Genomic DNA, 18,513 nt, shown 5'->3' with positions numbered 1-18,513 from the left:
CCTTAGTTTGGCATCAGTCATCATCTTTAAACCAGAGAATCATTCTCCATCAAGTCTCCCTTCTACATTGTTTTAGTGACTACAGAATAATGTTTTCTCTGTTCCCTCTGTGAGATGAGCTTTCAGGACAACACACACCAAGGGAACAGAGAGATCTGACTTTCTTCAAGACCACAAGACTTCACAGACAGCTACACACTGGTGGGATTTTAGACGGCCCTTGATGAATTCTGTAGCCTTCGCAGATAGAGTTAATATCCATGGGTTGATTTATTTATAATGAAAAATTTTTTGAATTTCATATTACACCAAAAGCACTCTGATCCATCTCTTTCTTTATTGGTCTGAATATGTCTGCCTTTTCTACCCTCCACAGGCTGGAAACCTTTTGTCTTCCTCTCTGATTGCTTGTTTCTGTACTCTATCACTGATTTGTACCCATCACCCCCCAAGGGATAGCCTGCTACTCTTGGGGTAAAGTGCTAATTTACCATTCCTTCTTGTCTCTCTGTGTATGTTCTCCAATGATTATAAGTGTGAGTGTGTGTGTGTGTGCTTTTTCAATTATTCAATTGTATATCCAGCAAATGCAGACTCAAGAATGGAGCAAAAGAGCCTGTGCACAGCAGACAAAAAACTGACATTTTCCTCATTTCTTAATCGGAATTTATGTTCTCTTTTTCTCTGTTCATTTTCCCTTCCACTACTAGGAACTGAGCATAGAGCTAACTAAACATGAAATGCATCCTGGGCCTTGTGCAAACACATGCCTCCAAGAGTGGAGCCTTCCAGGATCACTGGGGAGGAGAGAAGAGCTGTTTCTGAAACCCTTAGCCTGGAAGTTAGACAGTTTTTATCCCACAGGAAAAGGCCTTTTTTAAACACAGCTCTGCTGGGTATAAAATGAGCTTCATTTTGAAAGGCAGTCTGCTATTTTTATTCTGTGAATCCTCTCTCTCTCTCTCTCTCTCTCTCTCTCTCTCTCTCTCTCTCTCTCTCATTACATCAGTTCTCAGGTGTAGGGAAAGCAAGGTCTCATAAAAGTGATGTCCCTGTCAGGAGCATGCATGTCATCCAGCCCCCTGAGCTGTCACGGAGCAGATTGCAGCATTACCATTAGAATGCAGGACTTCATAGCTGCAGGCAGTAAGTGCAGAGTCCAGAAGCATATGCCCCCAGCATGAGTTTTGAGCTTCTTGCGAAGCTGTCGAGTGGAAAGAAGCCAGCACGGGGCAGCAACTGTGAACTGCTCTGTCTTACCCAGGTCTCTGGGTTGTACCATATGTCCTGGTAATTCTCAGTTAAGGGGGCAAGACTCTTCCCCAGCCCAGCAACAACACAGGCCAAAATGACTCAAAAATGACTGTGAGATGGAGGTGGTGGTGGCTTCAACCTATTTTATTGTGTGGCATGCCTCAGGGAACTTTTTTTTCTCTTCCTTTCTTCCTGTAAAAAGTGGAGCATCTCTCAGCATCGGTCCACAATGGTGTAGAAGTAAAAGCTTTTGTTCAGAGACCAGAAAATGACCCACAGGTACAAGAACTCTAGCTGTTGATACTTAATATTTGTTTCTGGGGTCAGAGAGAATTTCAAAATAATTGAAACTTGTGTCTCTTGCAGTGTCAGACACTGTCTTAAATGCTCATCTTGGTTCTATTTCTCCCTCCTCCTCTTTGTGTGTGTGTGTGTGTGTGTGTGTATGAATCTGAATTTGTTGGAGTAGGAATTACAGACATTTGTGAGGCATAGGACACAGGTGCTATAAACCAAACTCCAGTGCCCTTCAAGGGCAGCAAGGCCTCCTAACCACTGAGCCATCTCTCTAGCAGTCCCACTACTACCACATACCTGCACACAAGAAGAGAAGGTGGTCAGGGTTTCAGAGATTCCAGATGATTTGGACAGCTCTGGAAGGTTAGAATGAGGCTTTTGCAAGACAAACTGGGATCATCTTCATCTAGTTGTAGACTATGTACCTGAAGCAGGAACTCTCTTCTAGATACCATCATACCCATCCTAAGTACACCTAAGAAGACTGTTCTCCAATTGTCGTGACAGGTTACTTGTAGACATGGCAAATCTCACAACAGCATGAGTGCAGCAGGCTAGTGCCTACCCTCCACTTTGATGATGAACTCATTGTCTGTAAGCACTATCCTATGAAGTGACACCAGTGTCACCACAGAGGAGAGGTGAATGGATACATTTTTATATCAGTAACATTCCTCAAATTATCACTCAACTTATAGGAGGAAAACCACTTCCTGTGTGTTTGGTAGTGTGTTCCCATTTGTGTGTTTGTTTGGAGACAGTCTTCCTATGTGGCTTTGGCTGGCCTAGAACTCACTGTGTAGCTTAAGCTGCCCTTGGCCTTCCGTAATTCTGGTATAAAGTGATGGGATTGTAGACATGAACCGCTACACCCTGCTCAACCCAGGTGAATTAATGTGAATTTCAGGAATATCATAAAATGGACCTGATGCAAAGTCATTGTCTGTGTGGCTATTTCTGTACTGGTTCTGAGTACTAAAAATTCCCTCTTGGTTTCCTGCTCCATTCAAATAATTTCACATTATGTTTTCTACAATTTTATATTTGCCTAAAGTTATAACAAAAGTTGACTGTGTGATATTCACAGGATTGATCTTGGAATCAGAAAATGTTAACAGTGACTACAGGAAAAGTTAATTCCATTCAGCCATTGACCTCTACCCACCACATTGGAGACTCAGCCTGGCTTCTACATCCTGGACACCAATGGCTTTGACACAATATCACGGCTTTGTACATGATGTTTCCTACTCTGAAGTGTCCTGGGAGTCAGCTTCAAGCAGCATTGACAGGAGTGTGCTGGCTAAGCTTATAATACCTTCATACAAGTTGGAGTTACTGAAAAACAGGACACCTCAATTGAGAAAATGCCTACATAAGACACAGTGGTAGGACATTTTCTCAGTTATATGATTAATGAGGGAGGGCCCAGCTTATTGTGAGTAGCACCATAGCTGACTAGTGGTCCTAGGTTCTACAAAAAAATTTGGGCTGAGCAAGCTATGGGAACCAAGCCACTAAGCAGCATTCCTCCATGGCCTCTGCATCAGCTCCTGCCTCCTGGTTCCTGCCCAGTGTGAGTTCCTGTCCCGGCTTTCTTCAGTGATAGCCTGTAAACTTGCTGTTTGGTCATGGTGTCTTATCAAAGCAGTAGTAACCCTAAGTCAAGGATATATCTTGACTCTGAAGGACTCATTTCTAGATAACTAACAGTAGCCACAGCTCTCCTTCTCTCCATGCAAGCTTTTGCTAAATGTGTGCCTATATTTAGCGATAGCCAAGGCTGTCACTAGCAGAGTATCCCTCAAGGAATTAAGTGAATGAAGTTGGAATTTTGGAAATATTTATCTACCCAGTTAAATTTTAAAAGTTTAAACACATGGTAAACAGTGAGAGAAACATTTTAGGCAGAGAAGCATTATTGACAAGGCCTCCTGCAGGGCGGTGGTAGGGCATGACTTTAATCCCAGCATTTGGGAGGCAAAGGCAGGCAGATTTCTGAGTTCGAGGCCAGCCTGGTCTACAGAATGAGTTCCAGGACAGCCAGGGCTACACAGAGAAACCCTGTCTGGAAAAACAAAAACAAACAAACAAACAAAAAACAAAACAAAAACAAAGAAAAAGAAGAGACAGACCTCTTCCATCATGGTGGGAAAGACATATGTCAACCAAGCGAATTGGCACTTGAGAAGAAAGACTGGGCATGTTCCCGTCTGTGAGCTCACCTCTAGCCTTCCATCTAGTGACAGGGATGGGAGAGAAATGTGTGGTCAAGCACTCTGTGTCTCTCTGTGAGCACTCTCCCTGCATACATCTCTCTGGACCATTCTGTGGTGTCGATGCAAAAATAAAGACCTTGCTGGTTGGACTAGCCTGGATTCCCATCCCTCTCTGTGCTTCCTAGTCTCCTCTATGACTTCAATCACTTTGCCATTTGGCTTTCTGAATCTTGGGAACTGGGGTCTACCACTGACTCAGCGGTGCCTATTGAAGTTTTCTGAGCACCAGTCAATGCAAACAGTGGACAGTGGGGAACCATGGAATTCAGGTGACGGGGGAAAGGTCACAGGCTTCCTGTAGGTCTTACAGTTCAGTAGATCTTTTGTTCTAATTGCATGGATAGGTGTCTGTAATATAGGAAGTGCTCAATAAACTGCCCCGTTTCTAGTACCTTTCCACTCATATCTTTCCCACGTACACTTCTGCAGACTCCCCACACACACACATTCTCAAGAAGCTTCCAATAGGCTTCCAATTCCCCAGTCCCAGCTTAGGCTATTCAGAGAGGACTCAGATGAGCAGCCACATGTGGAAGTTCTCCTGGGAAATTTGAGTGAGTATGCAGCTGCTGAGAAGAGGCCAAGTTTTATGGGACCTCATTTAAATCAAAAGTACATCATGAACTGTGATTCAGAGCTCAGAAGAAGAGGAAGACAGGACAAAGGAAGAGAGCAAGTTCTCAGAAAACCAGCAACTAACCACTGGAAAGAAGTAGGAAACCAACCCAGAAAATCCCCCTTCCCTTACCCTAACACCTTGGGATTCCGAAGAGACTCCTGTGACTAAACTTCTAATCCCTGCCATAAAGCTGCTGGAATTATGGTCTCCATCTTATAAGATATGTCTCAGAATGGATGGGTATTTATCCAACTTAATCCTTCAAGGCTTCTACAGTCCACCCTCCTGACACAACCTGGATGAATATTATTGTAAAAAGCAGAAATCCTGTGGCCAAAAGGGTTATCAGGTATGTGTGTGCTTCTCCCTTCTCCAGACCTCCCAGTGATGAGCACAACAATCACATGACCATCTACATGAGATCGGCTTTGTTTTCCATTCTCAAATCTTTGGATGTGTAAATTACCTGGTGAGAATGTAATAAAAGGCATGACAAGGTAAGAAAAATAAAATGTAAACACAGAAATCCGTAAAAGACTTTCAGCATAGAAAGAACATCTTGTGTCACAAGGGATATACATATACGTATACGTATACCTATACCTATACCTACACATGCTTATATGTATGCATATATATGTGTGTGTGTGACATGTGTGTGTGTGGCTACTCTGTTCCATTCAGTTCCCACTGCATATAACCGTCGGTGTACACACCTCAGAGTGCTCAGGAGAATAGAGAAGGGAAGCCTACTATTTTATCACATGGAGAAATGCAAAAGAGCATTGAGTTAAACAAAATAAGCCAAGCACAGAAATAAAATAATGATCTCACTGGTGTTTGGACAAATAATAATAATAATAATAATAATAATAATAATAATAATAATAATAATAATAACAACAATAATAATAATATAATAATAATAAAATAATAATGATAAAATAATAATAATAATAATAATAACAATAATAATAATAATAATAGGCGAGAGAGATGCCCCAGTATCCAGCGTGCTTGCTCTGCAAAGGAATGATAGAGAATGGCACCTGCTTTGGTCATGGCACATGAGTGCTTGGCATGAATACAATCATATTCATGTATCCCAAGATACACACTCATACCACACACACACACACACACATACACAGACATACACACACACACACACACACACACACACACCTGAATTTATAAAACAAACAAAAAAAAGTGGTGATAACTAGCAATAACATAGGGTAAACGGGGGCATAGTTTAAAAGCACAATCTTATGATATGAAGATTCTGTGAGTCTCGAGACCTATATGCGAGCGGAGTGCTTGAGTCACAGTGTTCTGTTGAACAGTGAAAAGCTACAGAGTGAGTCATACATGCTGCAAGCACATGTGTACAGAGGAGAACATGACATGATAGACATTTGAATTTGCTTCACTGCAGTAATTACTTTGATACACACACATATATCAGAATCTTATTGGCTTAGTTTACAACTTAAACGCATGTGAAGAAAGAAGTGTTCTGAATTCAACAGAAAAGAACTAGCTTTAAATTTAAGTTTAAATTAAACTTGAATAGAGCTGAGATGCTCATAGCTCCTACTTTTGACAATTAACAGACTGGAACAAAAGGGGAGTTCTAGACACTCAACTGTAGCCTCTGGATGAGAAAGATGCTGAAATCAATCTTCTTGCAATTAATAAATGATCTCAGTGAGTTTTGGCTCTGTGAGCATTAAAACTAAGCCATAGTCTACTCTGCTCCAGAAGCTGGTGATTGCATACAAATCAAATCAACAATTAATCCTCCTCCTCCTCCTCCTCCTCCTCCTCCTCCTCCTCTTCTTCTAATATTGCTGTTGAACTCAGTGCTTTGCAAATGCTGAGAGTGCAAAATCACTCTCTCCCTGAGATACATCTTTCCTCTTTTTAAAAATATACTTTCTAAGTTAAAAGAAAATAAATAAAAGAAAAGCAATGAAACGTAAAAAGAGGCAAAGAATAATGTTAGTCTGAAATAATACTTGCAAACTGAGAGGAAAACACTGAGAAGTCATAGGAATAAGAGCAAAAAAACATAAGAATGGGGAGTTTAAAAGACAAGACAATCAAACTGAATTGCTAAAACACAAGGCCTAGCTCTTAGGTTGGTACAAACCAAGTTTCTTTTCTGTTACCCTGACAAACACATTGCCCAAATACAATTCATGGCAGAAAGACTTTACTTGGTTTATACCTCCAAGTTCACAGTCCCAGACTGAAGGAAATTGGGGCATGATGTAAAAAGCAGAAGGCACAAAGAAATTCTTCTTGCTTGGAGGTCATGTTTTGGTTTACTTGAGGCTCATGTAGCTTTCTTATACAGCCTAGGACCACCTGATTTGGGATGGTGCCACCCACTACATCAATAGTTAATCGAGATGATTCCTCACAAACATGGCCACAAGTCAGGCAAGTTCTGGTCTGTTCAGGCAAATTCCTCAATTGGGACTCCCTTAGATGACTCTAGGCAATGGCAAGTTGACTGCTGACGCTAACTAGGGTTGAGTTTTATGTCACAAGTGAACTGAGATTTTGAAGACAAGATACTACATCACACTTGACCAGAGCAAACAGACTGATATGATCCTTATAGAGACCAGTTTCAAAAATTCTTATCAGTGTCCTGTCAACTGTGCTCTTAGAAACTCATTGTAGGATCCATCTCCTTATTTTTTTTCTGCATAGTATCTAATAAAATTTATTTATCATAATGGCAAATACAAAGGCCCAGACAGTATTCCTGATTGTATACAGTCAGTAGGCCCAGTCCATTAGATTATGGTAGATCTGTAGGTGTGAATATTGAGATGCTGTAGAAGAAAAAGAGAGTTCCAGGATCCATTGTTAAGTGACATCAGCACAGCCTTGGCCACTTGCCACATATTTAATACCTAGAATATACAGGCATATTTCTTCAGATATTGAGTAACCCATCCATGGCTTCCTGCTCTGTGGTTTTGGTTACTTATAGTCAACTGAGTTCCAAAAAGTGAAACAGGAAATTCTAGAGATTAACAACTCATATGTTTGAAATAACTTATTTACAATATTTATATCTGAAACATTTTATTTATTTGTTATTATTGGCCTTTTATTATGCCAATTTTATACACTGGACTTTATCATATGTGTGTTTAAATCATTCCCTTGAGGACTTCTGGCCTTTGCTCTGGCCTCACGTTCCAAAACCCAAGATGGGGATTGACCATACTCATTTTAAGGCTACATAAAGATGAATGTGTAGATCCCTCTTAGAAGAGGGATCTTGAGTTCCAAAGAAGAGAAAGGAGTAGAAAACTTTTTTTCTTCGATTTTATGCTCTTATAATTTTAAGCCATGTAAACTTACTACACATGTGCTAAAAAAATATGTTAATTAAAGCCACGTGGTTGAGATAGTTTACTGAAGAATACGCTTATATGCAAGGAAAGTTTTCCTTGATTTTCTTTTCTTCTCTTTTCTGATTTGGGGCATGCCTCTTTGTGGTTTTTGCCTTTTGTTTGTTTTGGTTTTCTTTTCTCCCCACACTGTGCTAGTGAATATGCCTAGTGTCTTGTACTTCCATGGCAACCATCCTACAAATGAACTAAATCTCTAAACACAACAATCAGTGCCTTCATCACAAACCATTTGAATTCTTCTATCCATATAGGCAAGAATGGAATAGAATCAGAACATTCAGTATAAACCTGAGCCAAGCACAGAAAATCAGCTTAGTAGAAAATGGAACACTTTCTGATCACCATAAGCCCCGGCTTTTATTTGGCTGCTTACCACCTGACCACAAACTTTTTAGCTCTCCTTTTTGGAACTGGGTGATTATAGAATGGATTTTGCTGTTCGAGTACTGAGTTCAAATCTTAGCTCTGCCACTCATCAGTAAGTCTCAGCCCTAAGACTGGGCAATAATAACAGAGCATGTCACATGATTTTACTACTGTTTAAAAAAAAATGAAAGACTGTTGTGTCCTGAAGACAGGGCAGGAACACTTGTCTGGTGGACTCCTCATTGGATGGGTCTGGACAGCATTCTGCACCTCCATCTACCTCTTCAGCCCTCAAACCTGATACTCTCTGAGTGCCAATATCAGCTCCCCACTCCTCATAGATGCACAAGCATTGCATTTTGCATTTTGATTTAAATACGGCATTATTGGACAAAAGCAGTTTGCTGCAAAGCTGAGTAAAGCAGTGAAGTGCTGTACAAAGACCCGGACAGGTTGGAGTCATGTAGTACTGCCTCCCCAGAAGCCCTCCTGAAGCAGCTGCTTCTGTGTCTCCTTCGTGTGCCAAGATCAAATGCCTGTGGCAGAATTCACCACTCTTGATGGAAATGACGTTCTCTATTAGTGATTGTAGAACGCATGTAGGTGAAGGAGCAGGCTGGCTTCTGAGTGGCCTAAATGCACACTGTTAGGAACTGAAATTGGAGCAATTTGCTGTAATTTAGAGAGAAGAGTGAGTGAATGAATGCACACACTGCAGAAAATTATATATTTTATTTGAAGGTAAGATTGCACATCTCTAATCAAGGCTTAAAATCTGAATTAGGATAAATTGTGCCATAATTATTTTCTTAGAAAAGAACAAAGAAGTTTGTAAGTGCCTAATATTCCCTCTTTGAAGCTTTCAACATGAAGACGCTCACTTTGTGGGAAAAGTGGGGTTTTATCTGCCTCTGCCTCATAAAGACCCCGAGCTTATTTAGCAGAGACCACGCCTTTGACATTCAAAGCTACCATGAATGTTCACTCTTCCCAAGTTCATTCATTTGTTTTCATCTTGCTGACCCTCAAGCCTTTAATTAAGGGAAAAAATTAACACACTGGTGACAATTATGTGCTTGAATCCAGGAGTGTTTTAGCAATTGTGTGCACACTTGAGGTCCTGTGTGTGTTGCGCTCATGCATGCACTTGAGTATGTGTTGAGGTGCAGGTAGAAGAGATGGACAAAGGAATAATATTAAGCAGATGTGGAATGTTTGTTTCTTTAATGCTTAAGACTTTTAAAACTTATTTTGTTTTCCTGGAGTTCTTTAAGGGATTTTTATGTTTTATCTTGAAGGGCTTCTAGCTATTTACCTGTGTTCTCCTGTATTTCTTTGAGGGAGCTATTTATGTCTTTCTTAAAGTCCTGTATCATCATCATGAGACCTGAATCTTGCTTTTCCAGTGTGGTCATGTGCCCAGGACTTGATATGGTGGGAGAATTGTGTTCTGATGATGGCAAGTAACCTTGGTTTGTGTTGCTTATATTCTTACACTTGCCCTGCACCATCTGGTTATCTCTAGTGCTACCTGCTCTTGCTAAATCTGACTGGAGCCTGTTCTTCCTGTGATCCTGGTTGTGTGAGAACTCTTCAGTGTCAAGCTGTCTCTGGGATCCTGTGATTCTGGGATCCTGTGACCCTGGGCTTGTTAGAGCACCTGGGAGTGGAGCTTCCTCTGGCTTTTTTGGGACTGGCTGGAGAGTTTGCGCACAAGGTCTGCTCAGGGCACAAGACAGACAGACTGGAAGCAACCAGAGCCACTGAGCAGGTGGAGTTCCTGTGTGCCTGGTCCTGCTGGTCTAAGTTACTCCCAGTGTTGGGACAGACGTTGTGTCCTCCTCACCAAGAGGAAACACAAAAATCCCTTAAAGAACTACAGGAAAACATAATCAAACAGGTGAAGGAAATGAGCAAAAGCATCCAGAATCTAAAAATGAAAATAGAAACAATAAAGAAATCAGAAAGAGAGACAACCCTGGAGATACAAAACCTAGGAAAGAAATCAAGAGTCATAGATGCAAGCATCACCAACAGAATACAAGAGATAGAAGAGAGAATCTCAGGGGCAGAAGACACCATAGAAAACATTGATACAACAATCAAATAAAATGCAAAAAGCAAAACGTTCCTAACCCAAAACATCCAGGAAATTCAGGACACAGTAGGAAGACCAAATCTAAGGATAATAGGCATAGAAGAGAGTGAAGACTCCCAAGGTAATGGGCCAGTAAATATCTTCAACAAAATTATAGAAGAAAACTTCCCTAACCTAAAGAAAGAGATGCCCATGAACATATAAGAAGCCTACAGAACTCCAAATAGACTGAACCAGCAAAGAATTTCCTCCTGTCACATACTAATAAAAACACCAAATGCACTAAACAAAGAAAGAATTTTAAAAGCAGTAAGGGAAAAAGTCAAGTAACATAAAGGCAGGCCTATCAGAATTACACCACACTTCTCACCAGAGACTATGAAAACTAGAAGATCCTGGGCAGATGTCATACAGACCCTACAAGAACACAAATGCCAGCCCAGGCTACTATGCCCAGCAAAACTCTCAATTACCATAGATGGAGAAAACAAGATATTCCATGACAAAACAAAATTTACACAGTATCTTTCCACAAATCCAGCCCTACAAAGGATAATAGATGAAAAACATCAACATAAGGAGCAAAACTACACTCTAGAAGAAGCAAGAAAGTAATCTTTCAACAAATTCACACAAACCTAATTCCACCTCTTACAACAAAAACAACAGGAAGTGACAATTACTTTTTCTTAATATCTTAATATGAAAATTAACATTACTAACGTATCCTAATCCATTGAAATCCAATATTATGAGGAATTAGAAATTTGTTGATTTTCATCCAATGGACTCTCTAATTTGGTAATTGGAGAAATAGGTCTAATATTATACAATCCATATACACTTTCAGCTTGTTTGTTCATGACAGTGTCTTGCTGTGTACATCATAATGGTCTTGAGGACTTGCTTCTCCTATCTCAGCCTCTCTATTAATAGTATTGTTTATTTCATGTTTTTACACTATACTGTGGTTTTCAGAACAGCTTACATATTTTAAAAGTATTTATATACCCCAAAGAAACATAGACAATTAAATTGGGAGAGGGTTTGTAAGAGAACAACAAAGAGTGAGACTGAATGCTTTGCTTTACTTTGTAACTCTTGTATCAAGTTTGAAGAAGAGGACTTTATAAGTAACTCTTTCTCTGAGATGAATGCTTTTCCAAATTATCACAGCCAATGTATCAGATTCTTACCCTCACCTAATGTCTGTGCCACCCTCCAAGCAGAACCATTGTTCATTGAAACAGTTGGTGAATTACTTTATGGAAAGACTATCTTAATACACACACCATTTCTTAAATGAATGTAACATGTTCTCTATGGGCTGAGAATAAAGTCACTCACTCAAGTCAAATAGCTTTGACCATAGCAGGAATTCTGTATTCAAATATCGTGCCTACAATTCATCCTTGGAGTAGCAGAACTGTCAACTCTCAGCTTAGCTATGATGGAGGTAAAATCCTTTGGTGATGTGAGGGTCATGGAAGTGCAGTCTTATTACAATGAACTCCAATGTTTAAAAATTGTTCTTATTTGGGCTTGTACCACAGTAAGAGCCAAGATTTTAAGCTCTACTAAATATAAGACAAACAAACAAACAAAAGGACTTTATATATTTATGTTCATTTAAGAAAATACTAGTAGTGATATTTCATTTTGAAATATACAATTAAAAAATTTAGAATTACTTAAAATTTGTATTGAGAAAAACATTTTCAGTATTGCTGTAGACAAGCATCTACATAAGACTGTTAAATTGATTGTTTTATATCAAAAAATTTTATAATACTCATTTTTATTGCTATAATATTTTATAAATTTTAAACAATATGATGAAAAAAGGTATTGTAGGTATTGAAGGGAGGGTCTCTGGGAGGATTTGGGGTTCAAAAGGGAAACAAGAATGTGATTTAATTCTAATTCCTTAAAATATGTCTTTAAATGTTACCAAATTCAGATAAATTGAAATCATGTAACTTTTCTCATCATAATGCAATAAAACTTAAAAAACTTATTTTGATAATAAGGAAAAGAGCTATTTTTGATACTAGAAAGGAATTGTGCAATTCTCTCTCCTTACAGGTAAGTAGAACATATTCCTCTTTTCCCCTTTGTTAAAACCTTCCCAAATATTTGCACCTAGTTCCCTCTTCTTCTGCTGACAAATGGGAGTCCCTCAGTATGAAGCATAGTAGCATGTCACCCTCATTCCCCATACAGTAGATCCATTCTTTCCAAACCTCCTGCTCTGAAGCAGTCACAGAAGGCTCATACACCTAGCTCTGCAGATGATCAAGAATGACACACTGCAGCATCAGGATAAGGTCATGTATGAGACTCAGAAGTTAGTGTTATTCCCTCTCCCATCTTTGATCAGGTTACCAGAAAGCTGAAAAGCAGCTGCTTTTAATGTCTTTTATGGGCATTGCCCATATATTTGAGACATAAATGATAGGAGAGCCCATACTTCGAAATTAAGTCTCAATTTAAGTTTGAGCACAAGGAATTCACCACCCTAAAAACAGTTACAACACAGTTAATGATAGTCAGGGCAGACATTAGTATAGACTCTGGTCAAAGCCACAAGGCTATCTGTTTATCATTATATGCAACCACCCCCCCCCCCATCTAATATGGCTGTGTCAGGACTGTGGTGGTCACATCACAATGGGGACACTAGGGACCCGAAGGCTCCGAGCCTGCCACAGTCATACGGCGGCTGCTGGCTGGTGAGACTGGCTTTGTACTGAGTACAGCTTCAGACTCTAGAATTTCTACACTACTGTCCTGAGGGTCAGATCACAGCCAGAGGGAGTGGCAAGAAGAACAGGAAGCTGAGGAAAGCCTTGATCAATGCAAACCTTCCCTAGCCAATGTACAAGCCCTTAGCTAGCCTGTTTTCCAATGTGCAAGCCCTTCCCTAGCCCATTCTCCAAGGCAGTGTTTCTGCTTACAAAGTTTTTGAATTTTCCAAGAGCTGCCTCATCAGCAGCAATAAAAACATCATGAGCACTTTTTAATGATCAGCTGTTAGCTCAAAATCAAAGCAAACATACCTGATCAAAGAAAAGCCAGTTCTGAGTAATTGGATGCAGGGCAGCTAATCTTTGCAAAGCAGCCAGTCCCTCTCCCTCTTCCTGAAATCCTTCAAGCATTCTCCAGCAGTTAAAGAGAAACATTCAATGCCAACAAGACACATGCCAGGTCCCTTGCGAACCTTGCCCTCCTGCCTGTCCTAGGAAAATCACTGTTCCTAGTGTTATCATGGTAGAAAATGCAAAGGAAGTGCACTGAGAGGCGCTTCCCAGGCATGATTGAGCTGGCTCTTGCTGCAAGCTTTCCTGTGGAGGTGGCTAATACAGTCCTCGCTGCTATCAAATGTGATTTGTACATTCCTTTTTATTAATCTAAAAATATGTGCTACAATTCTCACATGCATGAAGTGGTTTACAATGTCTCACTAACAACTATAAAGGGGACATTCGGGGTGTAAAATTATACATGGTTATGGTGGTTTGAATAGGAATGGCCCCCAAAGATTCATGTGTTTAAATACTTGGCCTTAGGGAGTGGCACTACTTGGAGGTGTGGCCTTGTTGGAGTTGGTATGGTCTTGATGGAGGAAGTGCATCACTGTGTAGGCAGGCTTTGAGGTCCTGTGCTCAAGCTCCAGGTGGTATGGAATCCAGTCTCTTTCTGGATGCCTTCAGATCAAGGTGTTGAACTCTCAGTTCCTTCTCCAGCACCATGTCTGCCTAGACACCCTCTTTAATGATAATGGACTGAACCTCTGAACCTGTAAGCCAGCCCCAATTAAATGCTTTCCATCATAAGAGTTTCCTTGTCATGGAGTCTCTCACAGAAATAAAACCCTACCTAAGATAATGGTTTAATGTTATAACATGTTATGTGTAATATATCAAGTCTCTTTGCTACCTAAATTGATTAATAACTTGGTTTTAAAATGTCAACAGCACTCCTGTTGTTTTACTTGTGTGCACTCTGTTACTGTGGTGCTTTTTAATCTTCAGTATTTCTTATTTGGAGACTTAGAAAATGAATCTGAGAAGATTTTTTCATTCTATAATACTTCTAAGATAGTTTGAGATAGTTAATTATTTGGGTCCCAATTTTGCTTTTATTAGTGTTACCTGAGAGTAACTGTATTAGTTAATTTTCTGTGATAAAACACCAGAACCATGGCAACTTTTGGAAGAGAGGGTTTATTTGGCTTACAGTTCCAGAGGGATGAGAGTCCATCAGAGTGGGAAGGTAGCCATGGTGGCCAAAGCAGAAAGCTGAGTGCCCACATCCTTAAGACCAGCATGAAACAGAGCAGGGACTGATTATGTAACTTCAACACCAATCCCCATGAACACTCAACATCCGTCCTAGTGGCATACTCCCTTAATCAAAGGCTGCACCAAACAGTGTCACAAACTGGAGGTCAATTGTTCAAATATGCCCAGCCATGGTAAGCCAGTATACTATCCAAATCTTTAATTCTCCCAAACACTATACATCAGAAAACTTTGTTTGCTCTTGATGTTACTAACTGCATACAACATCAGCAATCTATGTTCTTACTTGTTTACAGGTAGCACCCTTATTCACACAACTCACAGTGGAGAAACCATGGCACCTTCTCAGGCCTCTCGGTTGCACTTCTGTATTTGGGTTTCCAAACAGACAACCTCTCCTTTGGCACCATCACTTCACACACTTCAGTGGTGCTGCACACACCTTCTTGAGCAGTACCAAGCATCCTGCAGCCTTGCAAGAAGAGCTTGTCCCTCACCCTGGAAGTATTTTTCTCACCTTCAACTCTTTAAGTTGAAACTCTCAACTTAAAGAGTTTCTGAGTAGCAATTTGGTAGCAATAATCTTCAGGGACACTTCATTATCTTTTTGTTTTATTTTCCTTTATTGTGTGTGTGATGCTCAGTGATGTATTTGTACAGTTTATGAACATACAAATATCCTCATATTCCAGATGCACTTATGGATTTATAATAAACAGTTATCTATAACTGAGAAACTAACATTTCTGGTTTGAAAAGGAAAATATTATGACTGTCTTGGGTTTATTATTTATTGCATGCATTTGATGTGTGTGTATGTGTATATGAATGCACATGCATACACATCTGTGAGTGTACTTTAACATGTATGTGGCCACCAGGGGACATCTTGGAAGAGTTAGGTCTACCCTCTTCCACCATGCAGGTCTTAGAAATCAAACTGAGGTCATTAGGCTTGGTGGCAAGCACATTTATCCATTGATCCATCTTGCTGGCCCTGGTTTCATTTCTATCTTACAAATTCTTGTCTCCATGGCTTCATCACAGATATTTATACTTTATATTTCCTGTGCTAGGGATGGAACTGAGAGCCCCATGGGGCTCATTTTCTTATTGTGACTGTTATTCATATCTCATCTCATTTAACAGAGTTACAGTCCTTATATACATGACTATTCAAAAATAATAGCATACCTTCTACAAAGCACTGGTTAGCAATTGTGTTTTGGTATAAATTATATTATTAGATAATTATATTTCTAAACAGTATTTCAAAATAGTATCCATAAAATAAAAACATTTAAGACGTCTTGAGGCCTTTCCCTAAAATCCTTGGCAATGAAATTGAATTTTCTAAAGATGGAAAAAGCCTCTCTTTTTTTGTGACACCTCCTAGGCGGTTGACTGTGTCAAGATGAAGCTGAATATCTTTTCCTGCCACTGGCTGTCAGACACTCATTGAAGTAGATGACAAACTCAAGCTTCATATGTTCTGAGAGAAGTGCATGGGCACAGAAGTAGCTGTTGATGCTCTTGGTAAAGAGTGGAAGGGTTATGTGGTCCAGATCAGCAGTGGGAATGACAAACAAGGCTTTCCCATTAAACAAGGCATTTTGACCCATGGTAGAATGCCCCTGCTGTTGAGTAAGTGGCATTCTTGTTATAGACCAAGGAGAACTGGAGAGAAGAAGCACAAGTCTGTTCTTGGGTGCATTGTAGATGCCAATCTAAGTGTTCTCAACCTGGTTATTGGAAAGAAAGGAGAGAAGGATATTTCTGGACTCACAGATACTACTGTGCCTCATTGGTTGGGACCTAAAAGAGCTAGTAGAATCCAAAAGCTTTTTAAGCTCTCCAAAGAAGATGATGTCCACCAATATGCTGTCAGAAAGCCCTTAAACAAAGAAGGTATGTAAGAAGCCCAGGACCAAAGCACCCAAGGTTCAGCATCTTGTTACTCCATGTGTCCTGCAACACAAACACAGACGTATTGCTCTGAAGAAACAATGCACTAAGGAAAAACAAGGAAGAGGCTGAAGAATAAGCTAAACTTTTGGCCAAGAGAATGAAAGAAACCTAAGTGCCAAGAGACGTAGGCTGTCCTCGCTGAGAGCTTCTACTTCTAAATCTAAGTCCAGTCAAAAATAAGACTTTAAGAGTAACAAATAAATAATGACCTTGAAAAAAAAAGATGGAAAAAGGCTAACTCTATTTTGTCAACCTCTCTTTCCTCTGGTTTATACATAACGGTGAAAGAATTAGACAATTGTCAGGAACAGTTCTAGAAACAGGAAACATCTGCTGATCGTTTTCTTTGTTAATGGTGCTTTTTAAGGTGGATTCCCTTCACCAATAAATTGGGAGCAGATCAGGTGGCAGACACCAGGTTGAGTGCATACACCAAAGCCCAGATCACCTAGGAGCCTTTCACAATGGCCCAGGCCACTCACACATTTATATTTTCTTCTTATAACACTCTGGGTCTGAGTGCAGAGAATGATACACAAACACAGTCATACACATAAATGCATTCTGTGGGCAAGCACACATTTTCAACTTCCCAACACTTTCTTATACTTAAAGATTGCCAATGTTTAAAAGAAAATAGAAATTAAATTTCTCTTTTGACACCATATAATCATCACCCACCTAGGATCTTCATTTCTCTGAAACATTCATAGGGAAATATCTCCTATTTGTCCCCGTATCTCCTGTGGCTCCAGAAGCATTGTAGAAAATTATCTTAATTATGCGTGGGTTAAATTCAAATATTTTTGTGTATTTCATTGTATAGTTATGTAATTGACATTGATCTAAATTAGAGAAGTAAGTCTAAGAAACAAATATTTTGGTATGATCTCTTTCCATCATTTTCTTTTTCAAGCTCAGGAATCATGGCCACTATCCAATCTTTATTTCTGTTTTTAAAGTAGTACTCTATCACTAACACTTTTTAAGAGATTTATTTTATTTGTTAAGCAGGGTCTTTCCATGTGTCTGTGCATATATTTGTGCATATATATGTGTGCAATACTAACAGAGGTAAAGAGAACACGACTCAGTCATTGAGATATTCATGTGTGATGTTCAAAGAAGAGCATAAGATAGGAACCTAAAGGATCAAAAAAATTGGTAGGATCTTATGATGGCTTAGTTTGGGGTGTCAAGAAATTTAGGGTAACCCTGGGTATACCTGGATAGGCTAATTGCTCCTAGAGAAAGGGGATGGAAGACTTAGACATTTTCAGAGGCTAGAAAGCCAGCAGAAAACTTGAAAGGAATCAGAATTGGAAAGGTGAAAACCGATGGATTCCTGAGGCTAACAGACTGGCAAGCCTGGTCTACTAAGAGTGTCCCCGCCCAATGTCATATCATGGCTCCTGGGAAATGACATCCAGAGTTTATCTCTGGTACAGGTACTTTTGATGAGAAAGGCAAGAGCAAGAGATGAGTGACAGCTTCACAAAGGTGAGGTCTATTATTGTAGAATGGAAATGTATATGACCCAATGGGACAGAAATAGAACCAGACACCAGGGAACATGGAAATATAGCTTAGGTTTCAAGACTGCCTCAAAGATTGCCATGGAACCATAGACTTGCCTCAGGGGCTCAATTTCTTCCTCCAAATTCCCTGTTCCAAGAAGTCTCTATCACCTTGCCCAATGCCAGAGTATCTGCATGATGCCAGAGTTTCAATAGTTTTTCATTGTTTACTCTTAAACATGAAGCAGCCTTCTGACTAAAGGTTAACAGCTTCCCCAAACATCTTCATCTTCCCCATAGTGTACAATTGCTTTTTCAGACATTTTGACTCTCTTATTAGTAATGTCCTCTTCTACATAGCTCTTGAGTTT

At 39.8% G+C, this 18,513-nt stretch overlaps 1 pseudogene; it reads left to right on the top strand.

Moving 5' to 3' along the window:
- Positions 1-16,087: 16,087 nt before the first annotated feature.
- LOC116080284 lies at positions 16,088-16,805 on the top strand (annotated as a pseudogene).
- Positions 16,806-18,513: the final 1,708 nt, after the last annotated feature.

This window comes from Mastomys coucha, unplaced genomic scaffold (genome assembly GCF_008632895.1).
Source record: "Mastomys coucha isolate ucsf_1 unplaced genomic scaffold, UCSF_Mcou_1 pScaffold6, whole genome shotgun sequence".
NCBI lineage: Eukaryota > Metazoa > Chordata > Mammalia > Rodentia > Muridae > Mastomys > Mastomys coucha.
This window is presented reverse-complemented; position numbering and strand designations above follow the sequence as displayed.